The sequence below is a fragment of the Dromiciops gliroides genome, chromosome 2 (genome assembly GCF_019393635.1).
Source record: "Dromiciops gliroides isolate mDroGli1 chromosome 2, mDroGli1.pri, whole genome shotgun sequence".
In the NCBI taxonomy this organism is placed as follows: domain Eukaryota; kingdom Metazoa; phylum Chordata; class Mammalia; order Microbiotheria; family Microbiotheriidae; genus Dromiciops; species Dromiciops gliroides.
This window is the reverse complement of record NC_057862.1, coordinates 93,830,919-93,844,235: the sequence shown is the minus strand read 5'-3', so window position 1 is coordinate 93,844,235 and position 13,317 is coordinate 93,830,919.

Sequence of the window (13,317 nt, the reverse complement as noted above, 5' to 3'; positions counted from 1 at the left end):
AAATTAAGGTATGCACATTGTTGTTGTTGTTGCTTAGACATAATACTATTGCACACTTAGAATACAGCATAGTGTAAATGTAACTTTTATAGCACTGGGAAACCAAAAAATTCATGTGACTCCCTTTATTGTGATATTTGTTTTATTGTGGTGGTCTGGAACTGAACCCAAAATATCTCCAAGGTATATCTGTAAACTGAGGCTAACAGATTAAGTGGCTTGAACAGTGTCACTCAGCTAGTAAGTGTCTGAGGCTAGATTTGAACTCAGATCTTTCTGACTCCAGATTCAGCCGTCAGGACCTCTATTCACTGCTTCACCTAGCTGCCAAATAAATGAAATAACTATGAAAATGTGATTTAATGAAGAACTGGAATTTAAGAATACCTTGAAGGACCAAGCAAATTTTTGCAACATTTGATGTGCCTAATCGTTCTTAATGATGATGGTAGTGATGATGGTGAGGGTAATCATGAGGATGAGGATGGTAAGAAGGATGATGATAGAAAATGTTATTAAGCAAAAATATTCACTTTAATATCCCCTACCTGTTTCTGGCAATGGTTTCAGAACTGTTTCTTACCAAAGGTATTTTTAAAAGGTGTCAATGCCCTTTCCTTTCTGAATATTATAAATATAATTGAATAAGATAGTTTAAACCACAGTGTTTTTATATATAGCCCAAGCTTGCCTGGGCTGGTGCAAGGCATTCTCCTAGTCCATTACTTAGAGCCTCCGTGGAAGAGATGAAGTAGATAGTATAGACAAAGGTGGAGGGGTAGGATGTAGATATCTGTGAAACTGTAACAATTAAAAATTGGAAAGACATAATTTCAGAGTAATTTAATCATTTTATTAATAAAAGCTTAGTAATTTAGCTGTCTCTCAGATTAAAGACAGTCATGGAGGTAAGGCTTACAACTTATATACACTTGAAATAGTAGGTGGTTCATCAAACAGCAATCAAATTTAATTGGTTAAGGTAATTGGAGGTAGGCTTTATTAAAATGAAGGGCTATTCCAGATCACCCCCAGCCTTGGGCTACCAATTCAAAGAATGTATATCCTTTTCAGTGAGTGTGCTGAGTGACCCCTCCTTGGACAGAGGGGACTTCTTCTCTAGACAAAGGTAGACACTTCGAGTAGAACACAATAAGCTTCTCCACCTTAAATTCCTTGAAAGTTTGGGATGGGTCTAACCAAGACAAAGAGATTCGATACAATTATATTATCAAGGAGAAACTGGATCTCTAAAAGCCAGAACTTTGGAGAAAGGGGGAGAGCTCTGAATCTCCTCCAAGATATTGGTTATAAAAATCATTTCTCACAGAACCATTAGTGAATGTGGATCCAGGACTCACTCTCTGGAAAAGTTCTAGCTTGGGACACTTCTGTGTGGAAGATGAAATAGTTGGTGCTTTGGAGAGTTGAGTAGCTGAGATAGGAGACCCCCAAAACACATAGCATATGGTTAAGATAGGAGGAATCTGTCACAAACACTGGATTCCCTCCGTAAAAGAGAATTATTTCCCCTGTGGTTTGAGGGTGGAGAAAGGCACAACACCACATATTGGAGTATTCATTCATTATCCCTGCTCTTTCAGCAACTCTCAGAAGTCTGATATATATGGGATAGGAACAAGTCTAGGCTACAGCAGTGGTTTGATTGGAAGGATAAAACCTAAAAAGGCTCTGGATGCCCAAATTTCCTCCTTTACTGAAGTGCCAAAGTCAGTGGAGTTGTCCTACAATTGTAGTGTGCAGAGGTGTCTACAGTTGTAGTTGTACTACTGTTCCCATACTACTCCCTCTGGTTTAAGGAAACATTCAAATGTGCTACCTGGGAGGTGTCCCACATTGACCCATTATCAGTCATTAACACCTCTGTTCAGGTGATCAGATTCATTTACATAAAGTTAAGACCCAAAGGGAATGAAAGACAGGGAATTTTGCTTGACTAGGGGGAAAGGAAGTAAATGCTCTGGAACCTAGGGCACTGTCTAGGATGTCAGATGCTGAGGCACAATTTGCAGTGATCTCTAGACAGCCAGGATGTTTGCAGAAGTGGAGTTGCTTACCCAATGGGAAGGTGAGGTACCGAGAGGACAATGGGAGATTCTTGAGACAAATCCTACTCACATTCCAAATTTTCTGAGGGCTAATGCTTTAAAAGAGCAGATGAAGTTTCTGGATATGGTCACATTTGCAGAATAGCTGCCTGAGAGACAGTGTATTATGGGAGAAAGAATATTAGATTTGGAGTGTCAGAAAATCTGGATAGAATTTTTATTAGTATAGGTAAGACTCTGGACTTATTCTACCACACCACACATAATCTGGATGGGGCTATATCTAACATAAAATGTCTGGTCCTCACTTGGCATGGACAGATGTCTGGCTGTCTGTTCTGGGATCCAGGCCACTCCATCTCTAAGGGAGGCTGTGATTTTCACTAGTTCAGTCCTCTTCTCTTCACTCTGGCACTGGGGATATCTCCTGTCCTCCATTCAGAGCTCACATTTTCCTCTTGCTCTTCTTTCACTCTTTTTCCATCTCTCCTAGTAGTCTCCCAAGTGGAAGAAGTTGCTTCTTCATTCACTCAGGTTTGTAAGGGTCTCAGGCTTACAGGTCTCTCAGCCTATTAAGAGTCATGTTTCTTCTCTGCCTCTCCCCTCCTGCTACTCGCAATATGTAGTGGCCAAAGGGGCCACAAGGCTATCCCTCAGAGAAATTGCCCCAGGGTTTGGCAGGACTTTTCGTCCTTGACCAAGGAGACTAACCTCATCAAGCCACAGTTTTCTCATCTATTGAGCAGTAAGGGGATAATACACCTGGTCACACCTCCTCCCTTCTAAGATTGTAACAAGAATTCATTGAAATAATGTACATAAAAGAAGTTTTTAACCCTAAAGCTCTACCAGTCAGTCAACAAACATTTAATCAAGTGACCACCACGTGCTAGGAATGTGTTAAGGGGCGAGAATACAAAGAAAGACAACAATCCTTACTATTGAGGAGCTCGTGGTCTAATGTGGAAGGGGACAACATTCAAACGACCACATACAAAAATAAAAGAAATGCACAGGATAAATTGGAGATATTTAACAAAGGGAAGGCATTTGAATTAAGGAGGATTGAGAAAGGCTTCTTGTAGAAGGTAGGATTTTAGCTGGAGTTTGAAGGAAGCCAGAGGAACCAGGGCAAGAGGTGAGGATAGAGAGAATTCCAGGCACAGAGGGATAGATAGTGAAAATGCCTGGAGTTGGGAGATAGACCATTTCATGTGGGGAACAGCAAAGAGTCCAGACTGGAGATAATGTTGGGGAGGGGGAGGTATAAGAAGACTGGAAAGTAGGAAAGGCTCAGGTTAGGAAGGGCTTTGAATTTTAAGCAGATGATTTTGTATTTAATCCTGAATGTGACAGAAAGCCACTGGGATTTCTTGATTGGGGGAAGTGGTGTTAATATTGTCAGATCTGTACTTTAGAAAAATCCATTTGATAGCTGAGGAGAGAAAGGATTGGAATGGAGAGGAAGGGACAGCATCCAGTAGACTCTTGCAATAGTCCAGGAGTGAGGTGATAGGGATCTGTCCCAGGATGGTGGTAGTATCAGAGGAGGGAAGAAAATATAAGACTGATTACTGTTGTCTATCTAAGGGACACATTTGTTCCCATTTGACCCTACTTAAAATTCCAGTTTTGAGCCCCCCTGTTCTCCTTCTCTTTCCATTTTCTGTGGTCTCTTCCATGTGTGAATCACAGACATATTTGTGGATGATGAAGCTGAGCAATTGAGAATGTCCTAGAAATGTGTCATTTCTCTACACCTAGAAACAGTGGAAATTGGGGCAGGGTGTGGGGGTTGAGCTCCCAGATGCTAACCATGAACCTTCAGCTCAGCACTCACTTTGGGTGCCAAACAGTTTATTTTAAGGTCCACTGTAAAAACAAGGCATCACTTAATTGTCTTGCGATAAAATATGTAAAGTATTACACTATTGGGGCTCATTAGCAAAAGCATAGCTGCTGTTTAGTAATCCATAAGGTGATACTTGTTAATGAACATTGCAAATTATTCTCTTAACTACCTAACGAGTAATAATAGATATGTCGGCTCTAACAAACAAGTTCCCACTCCCTAGGGGAAGGTGGAGAAACTGGATAATAATTAGAAAGAAGGGCAGAGCAGACACTTGTATTTTTGCAGATATGATATTCCATAGGCTTTTCCACTGGTCCTTCAGGTGTGGGGCAACATAGCATGAAATTCTATTTGCACCTTGATTTGGGAGTAAAGGGGAGCTTACAACAGCATTCCTTATCTTGAATGAAAACCACCAAGAATATAAAAGTCAAAGCTTTGTTCTGAATAATCTGGCACTGTTTCAGCACCCATGTCCAACCCTCTGCAAGGGAAATGAAAATATTGGAGAGAGTTTTCTGCCCTGTCCCTTGAGAATGAACCTGAAACTCTTTGTTATCCACATAATGAATCCAAGGTCCAAAACTAAGCTTAATTTAAAAGAAAAAAAAAGATGCTTTAGAGAAAAAGTGGAAGGAATTAAGGATGTTAAATCTGAAAAAGAGGGGAATATTGTAGCTACAGACAAATAAATGTATGATAAAAAACTGTCATCTGTGTGATTCCAAAGGGTGGAAGTAGAATCAATAGGTAGAAATTGCATTGGGGTAGATTTCTGCTCAATATAAAACAGAATTACTTCCCTTTTGTTTTTGGCAGCTATTAGGACAATAGCGACAGCATAAGCCTGGGTATCAACAATGTATTTGACAAAGTTTCTCCCTATTTCTTTGTGCACAGGGTGGAGAAACATTGCTTAGCATAATACACTTGGATTTGAAACTGGTTGAAATACCAAAGGGTAGTAATTAATCAATCTATTTCAATCTGGAAGGGGGAGGTTCTAGTCAAATACCACAAGCTCTCTTCTTGTCTTGTTTTCTCAACATTCTTATCAATGACTAAAGGTTTAGGTGGCATGTTTATCATATACATTGATGATGAACAGTTTACAGGAAGAGTTAATCTGGAATAGTTAATATCCTGGGCACCAAAGTCAGGAAGTGCAAAGATCTTGACTAGTTAGAACCAGATGCTAAATCTATGGACAAGGACCAGATTTGTGATTTCATCAGAACAGGGAATTTTCAAGTGAGGAAATTCTTTCAACCAATGCAGGTTGACATGTTCTCTGCAATTTATAGTCTCAGAGGTCTGCCTAGGGTCCTAGTTCAGTCATACAGCACAGTCACGATGTGTCATGTAAATGGGACCATGAATCCATATCTTTCTGGGTCCAAGGCCAATTTTTTGTCCACTCTACCACAATGCCTCTTAGACCAAATATGATGAGATGAAATTTAATGGGTTTAGATATAAAACCCTACACTTGAGGGTTTTTTTAAAAAATCAAGTATAAAAGCATAGACTGTGGCTCAACAACAGTTTATATGAAAAAAAAAACAAACAAACTGGGGGTTTCATTGAGCTGCAAGCTTAAAATGAGTCACAATGATGTGACAGCCAAAAAATCCTGAATGCAACTGTAGGCTGGTTAAGAGATGCAGGGTGCCCAGAAATTTGCTCTGGTTAGTCCTTATATGGAGTATAGTAGGCATTTTGGGGTGTTACATTTTATAAAGGATGCTGAGAAGCTGGCAGATGTCCAAAAGCAGATCATGAGATTGGGGAAAGGACTTGAAAGCATCCCACATAAGGATCAGTTGAAAGCATTGGGGGGTCTTTATCCCAAAGAAGAGAAGATATGGGTGAAAGGCTGTCTCATTTTCAGAAGTCAATTATGTGGGAGAGGGAATAGAATTATTTTGCTTGGCCACTAAAAGAAAAGCTAGGTCAAGTTAGTCAGGGGTTGGCTTTAGATTTGTACATTTCATTACCCAGGACCCCCTAAGATTTTGGGCTCACATAGATGAGATATAATCCTGGGGGCTGGCCCTGGAGGCTCATTTCTCTCTCTCTCTCTCTCTCTCTCTCTCTCTCTCTCTCTCTCTCTCTCTCTCTCTCTCTTTCTCCTTCTCAGCCCATGTGAAATTATTTCAGGAAAATCTCTAAACATAGTTTAACTTTGGCCTACTCTAGATTCCAACAAATATGGGTAAAAGGATCCCCAGATCCTAGATAGACACTAGATATAGCAATGCACATTCCCCTATAGAATATGCAGGTGTGAGAAGTAAGTGTCCCTTTGTACTTGATCCTATATGCAGATACATAGATACAGAAAGCATTTAATCAAATACTCTCTATACACAGTAAACAGACAAAGCACTCAATAATCCCCTCAGAAAGGAGCTGAACCTGGGATTGGATGAGAGCAACCCTTTGACATTCTGGTGGATCCCTAGCCCTCTTCCAGGATTCTATACAGTCCCTTCTAGATCAGGTCATTTGGATTCCCCCTGAAAGCAAATACACTTTGGGGCTGTACAAAGAAATCTCCTTTCCATCAGACTTTCACTATCTGATTTTGCTTTTCAAATGAGGGTGCTATTTATGATGATATAACCAATCTTCTTTCTCTAAAGAGCCCATGGGGGAAATCTCTGTCTGTCTGTCTGGCTGGCTCTTTCTCTCTGTCTCTCTCTCTGTTTCTCTGTGTGTCTCTGTCTCTGCCTCTGTCTCTGTCTGTCTCTCTGTCTCTCTCTGTCCCCCCCTCCCCCCCCGAAGTCTGATCCACTAATTCTCGAACTTGGTTTATTCTTTTTTTGTTGCTTTTTTGCAGGACAATGAGGGTTAAGTGACCTGTCCAGGGTCACACAGCTAGCAAGTATGTCTGAGGCTGGATTTGAACTCAGGCCCTCCCAAATCCAGGACCAGTGCTTTATCCACTGTGCCACCTAGCTGCCCCAACTTGGTTTATTCTTGCATTTGAGATTAGCTAGGAGGCAAGTAAGACTGGTTGTTGCTTAGGAAATTTGTCTAGTCAGATTTGAGGATCATACTGCCTAGGGGATTGAAATCTGCATAGAAAGTTGGGGCATAGGAAACTATCCATGAGCTCTACTCTTGGGCTGAATAGATATGCATATGTCAATCTCTGCTTCATGCTTCTGCAGAAAATCAGTCAATAGTCCAGTTTCTGGAATTGCTTGAGTAGGAAGTGTACTCTTAGGATCTCTCTTCTCAGTGCACATGTAATTCCCATGTATCTCTTTCCCAAGGTGGGCATTTTTAGCTCCTCTGGGGACAGCCTGGCCTCTTCTTCCAGACCCAGGCTCATTTGTCTTCTAAAAAGGGAAGGCAAAAAAGAAGTCTAAGAGAAATTAGTCCTAAGCTGTTTAATCATTCTCCAAAGCAGTGATACTTGAGTGACTTCACTCTAGGTAGGTAAGGGTGGGAATCATGAAGAGATATCCTTGGGGGTAATTGGGATGATGATGATCCTGTGGAAGAATTCTGTGGGAGTGGGGTAGAGAAGAGAGAGGCTAGGAAGGAGGGAATCAGAGGGCTAGGATTTGCCAGCTGCTTCATGCTGGTAAATGAACACCTATCAATCATAATAAGGGCTTCCCTTCCCAGGCTGGGACCTGGCCTCACTTCAGGGTGCCAACAGCATGCTCCGTAAGGTGTAATTTTATAAGGATGACAATTTGTCATTGTGCTTGGAAAGTCCTGGGGGGAATCCCTAAACCAAATGGCATATTATCATTATGCTCTTCTGATTCATTTTATCATTATCTCTATCCTGGGCTTGGCACATCCTGATGAAGGAAGGATGGGGCAGGGGGAATCCCCCTTGCACCCAAGAGGTATTTTTCATTTGTGACCTGTGGAATTTGAACTTTAGCTCTCGGGGGTGGAGATTTTCAAATGATTAACCCGCAGCACCAAAGCCAGCCTTGTTCTCTCCAAGACCACTGTATGCAGTTTTTCTTCTTTTAATTTGGCATGGGGACTTAATCATGAGTTATGCATAAAAATATTCTGTGGAAGAAAATGACTCATAATTGGGATATTATAGAGGACACATGCAATGTAATTTTAGCAGAAATTCTGATTGGCCACTTGGGTGTGAGAGAAGCTGTATCCTTGGTTGAAGAGGGCCTTTTAGCTCCCTTTTGCAAATTACAGACTTAGCTCCAACATTTTTCTCTATTAAAAAAGAAGGTACATTCAACACATGTCAACATTTATTAATGATGCTGGAATAGAAATCAGCTTCTGAATTAGACTCCTACAATGTGAGAGTTGGAAGGGACCTTAGAGATCAGATAATCTAACCTCATTTTAGAAATGGGGAAACAGAGTCCCACAAAGGGAAGTGTCTGCACCAAGGTCACACTGCTACATGGAGCAGAAGCCAGGCCAAGAAACTGGTCTTTTGACCTCCCCCCCCCCCCACCCCATTCCAGAGCTCTTGCCATTACATCCTGCTCGCTCTGGCTGTCAGACTGGAATGTAATAATATACTCATTATGAGCCCGGGAAGGTTTTATCCCAGAGTAGTTAGTTCCACTTGAAACATTCATTAGTGACAAAAGAAAATATGTTACAAACCATTCGCTTCTAACCACTAGATACTGATTAGGAGAATGGGATAATTTATAGTTCTCTCCTTAATCAGAATGTTACCAAAATAATGCCTATAACAAAGAACTTCTCTCTCTCTCTCTGTCTCTGTCTCTGTCTCTGTCTCTGTCTCTGTCTCTGTCTCTCTAGTGGAAGGTGAGGCAATGGGGGGAGGAGAAGCAGAGGGAAGGCTTATCTATTATTAACAATAATGTCATGTGATGCATTTATTATGGAACCATGGCAGGTGATAGAGGTGGAAGGGACCATAGTCTATGAAGGAAAGAGAAAAGGTTTGATCTGGAGTCAGACAGCCTGGGTTCGAATCTCAGCTCTGTCTCTTCCTATCTGTGTGACTTTGAACCTTGATTTCAAAATTTATAAAATAAGGAGGCTGGATTTGAGGACTTTTAAGGTTTTTTCTAGCTCTAAGTTGATGATTCTGAATACTATCTCCTTAGCCCAACTCTCCATTTTATAGATACAAAAGCTGGAGTCAAGATAGATAGACTTGCTCAAGATTACACAGGTGGTAAGGCATGGTGGCAAAAATGCATATCTCCTTGGCCCATTTTCTACTCCATATCATAATCTGCTATTTCTGGCCAAAACTAAGGCAGTCATTCACTGAAATTTAGCTCTAATCCCCGCTTCCAAATTCAAATAGGGTTGATAGAAGGAAAGATGATAGATGAGAAGGTCTAGCTTAGGTGGTAATTTTGAGAAAGTGAAATGACTACTGGATTTAGAGCCAGTTTACTTGGGTTAGAATCCTTCTTGGTCTGCCATCTTGGATAAATCACTTAACCTCTGTAGGCCTTAGTTGTTGTTGTTGTTGTTGTTTTTTAAATTTGTAAAATGAAGTTAGAAATACTTGTACTCCCTAACTCACAGGGCTATTGTGGACATCCAGTGAGATAATATATATGTATAAATTATTAGTTGCATGTCATCTTTTGTTACTAAAAAAATGATACTTAGAACACTGAAATGCATTCTATCCAAAGAATGGAAATAAATATTTTTCAGCAGCTTGCACCTATATGTTATGATATAGGTATTAACAGTTAACATTTATATGGAACTCTATGGCTGACAAGGCATTTAACATACAGGGTAGGCCAAAAGTCACAATGTTGGGCCAGCTAGGTGGCGCAGTGGATTAAGCACTGGCCTTGGATTCAGGAGTACCTGGGTTCAAATCCGGCCTCAGACACTTGACACTTACAAGCTGTGTGACCCTAGGCAAGTCACTTAACCCCCATTGCCCCGCAAAAAAAAAAGTCACAATGTTTCCATGACCTATTGAAGATGATTTTTTTCTTTATTTTTGCCATTGATGAGATTTGATTGTTCACACATAATGTCAATTCATTTCCTATACATACTGTATATGATGTTATATTATAAATTAAAAACAACAAATAAAGGATTTAGTAAATATTGAAACCCCTTCATGACTTTTGGCCCACCCTGTAGAGTATCTTATTTGGGATATTTGCACATGGCATAGCTCTTGCTGAAAGTACATGGTCCTTGGTGCCAGGGATGATGGCACAGTATGTTTAGGCCGAACATCTTCTCAATTTCTGTAAGTGCTCTAGGACTGATGTCACATGTTTTTGAGTCCACATTTCAAAATAGAAGAGGGGAAGCTACATAACAGAACTAATCCAAAGTACACTGGGCTGCCTAGGGACTGTGCTCTTCCGCACTTGAGTCTTCAAGAAAAGGTTGGAGACCCCTCATTGGGTATGTCAACATGAGCTACTTGTCGAGGTATAGGTTAGAATATATGACCTCTAAGGTCTCTTTTATCCCTGAGATTCTATGATTTCTATGACACTAACAAAGGATGTTAGAAGGACCTTAGAGATAATTTCACACTCTCATTTATAAATGAGGAATAAAGCCCAGAGAAATGAAGTGACATATAACTAGTTTGTGGTATATCTGGCATTAGAATCTAGGTCTCTTGACTCCCAATGTAGTGCTCTTCCTATTGTACAATTAAGAAACCCCAAACAGAACCTCATTAGGATATCCACAAACAGGGAAGAGTTATTTATTTCCACTGAGGCAACCAGGTGGCACAGTGGATAGAGCATTGAGCCTGGAGTCAGAAAGTGCTGAGTTTAAATCCAGCTTCAGACACTTAATAGCTATGTGACCCTGGACAAGTCACTTAACCTCTGTTTGCTTAAATCCACTAAGGAAGGAAATGGCAAAGCTCTCTAGTATCTTTGCCAAGAAAACCTTATGGACAGCATTAGTGAGCTATGATCCACAGTATCACAAAGAGTTGGACACAGCCTAACAACAACAGCAACAGCAACAGCAACAACAACAACAACAACAACAACAACATTTATTTCCACCACCGCAAAAGAAATGCTTAAAACACAAAAGACTTATAAGGACTCTGACAAATACAGCATGAAATAGTAACCCATCACTCCTATTATACTCTCTTAAGATACAGGAAAGACTGAGATTCAAGACTGCAAAGTACTCACAGGAACCCATAAACAGACACAGAAAACATGTTACCCATCAGCTTTATTTATGCTCCCATGAGGCAAGGACTCATGGGAGAATTGTGGGACTGCTTAACAGATTTCAAGTTCCCCTCAATTTTCTCCATGTAAGTAGCCACTTGGATTCTAGGTATTCCGATCAGTCATGTTGCGACTTGGGTTTTCATGTTCTAGGATAAGCCTATCCATTATCACCCTGTCCTTTAAAGAGTGATTCAATTGCAGGAAGTACCTCTAGCAGCTCCTGAACATCCTTCCTTTGAAACTCTCAAGATCATGATGCAGCCTCCAAGATTGTCCATTCAACTGTATGTCATCATACACACACACACACACACACACACACACACACACACACACATGTTCATCTTCTTGGTCTCTTTGTGGCATTGTTTAAATCAAACTCTTCTGAGGGCTTATGGATCTCTTTTAGAAGGTTCTACAACATTTTGGAGCTTGAAGAAAACAGTACAATGTCATCTCCAACCAGGAGCATATGGAGAATTTCTGCTTCCATAGAATTTTGTTCCACATCCTGGATTCTGAGCTATTTCTCATGCATGTCAACAGCAAACACTTTGGGCAAGTATCTATCTCCCTGTTGGTGCCTTTCCTTATGTTTATGATCAGAGAATGGTTGAACAAGATGATCTTTCGTGACATGTTTCAAAGAATCTTGAATGATTCTTATGCATGGATGGGGGATATTTTGCATGAAGGGAGCCTTTAAGACATTATTTTGATCCTGTAATGAACAAACCAAAATACAGTAAGTTTATTATATTGTCCCTATCTTTAAGCCAATTGTTTATGGTAAAGAGGGGTGAAAAGCCTATCTGATCCCTACCAAATATTCTTATTGAGAATACCCTTCATGCATGTGTAGCTGAGTCTAAAATGTTTACATACATAGGAAAGTAGCTCATGGTCCATAGTTGATGATATATTTTTTTTTTGGTGAGGCAATTGGGGTTAAGTGACTTGCCAAGGGTCACACAGCTAGTAAGTGTCAAGTGTCTGAGGCCAGATTTGAACTCAGGTCCTCATGACTCCAGGGCCAGTGCTCTATCCACTGCACCACCTAGCTGCCCCAGCTGATGATATTTTCATAGTCATCTTTTTTATATTAATAAAGTTGAATATTTTTCCCACTCTTTTGGCATCTTTTCCTTCTTCAGATAACTTATGAACTGATCAATCCCTCAATACCTTCGCAATTTTGTTGCTTCCATCATGAATCTCTATCTATACTTGGTTCAATATGGCTTTCCCGCCCTTTTTTGTTATCTATAGTGCCATGTCTGTCTCCTTTATAAATACATCAGAGACAGTGTTGTTATATCCCAAGGGTGGTGGCTTCACAGTCTTTGGTGGTAAAAGCAATTTGCTATTATAAAAATCTTTGCATATATTTTCTTTTTTTAAAAAAATCTATTTGCTGTCCTGTTTTCATCCTTAAATGCCTTTGAGATGATTTTGCTCTTCCCCACTTATCTTTGCTTAATGAGATGATAGTATTTATAATAATACATTGTTTTACTTTGTAAGATTTTCCAAAAGAATTTATGTTCTCAAAAAGTGTTGCTTCTTGTAACTGTTTCTCTCTGCTTGGCAAGTAAATCAAGTGTTTGCTTACCAAGGCAATTCTTAGACTTTTTTGGTCACCTTGTAATGACAGTTGAATTAAAGACCCACTTTAAGTGATTACGGTGTCAATTTCAATTTTGAAATTCCTTACCCATATTTTCTTATTAAATGTTTAAGTAGTTCAGAATTGACTTGTTTTGATTTCATGCCACATATTTTCTTAAAATTTATTTTAAGTTTTTAAAACTAATTCTAATCTTTGCTCTAACAATTAGTGGTCTGACTATATAGACAGTGGATTCTGGGAAGACTTTTATATCAATAATGAATCTTTTCCTGTTTACTAAAATGAATTCAAATTCTGTGTGTGTGTGTTTTATGTCATTCATTGCTCACAAGTCCAGGGTCTAATGATTCTTTTCTTGAAGAAAGCATTCATGATACAATGATGCGAGGCTTCTATGTATTTTATAAATCTTTGGTCCTTCTTATTCCTTCTTCCTGACTCATGATTTCCAATATATTTCTCACTATCCTCATATTTTCAACTTTGCATTGAAAGTCACCAAGTATTGAAGTGTATATTTGGAGGGTCTTATTGAGTTCTTCAAAAAATTTCTCTATCTTCTGCAGAATATGT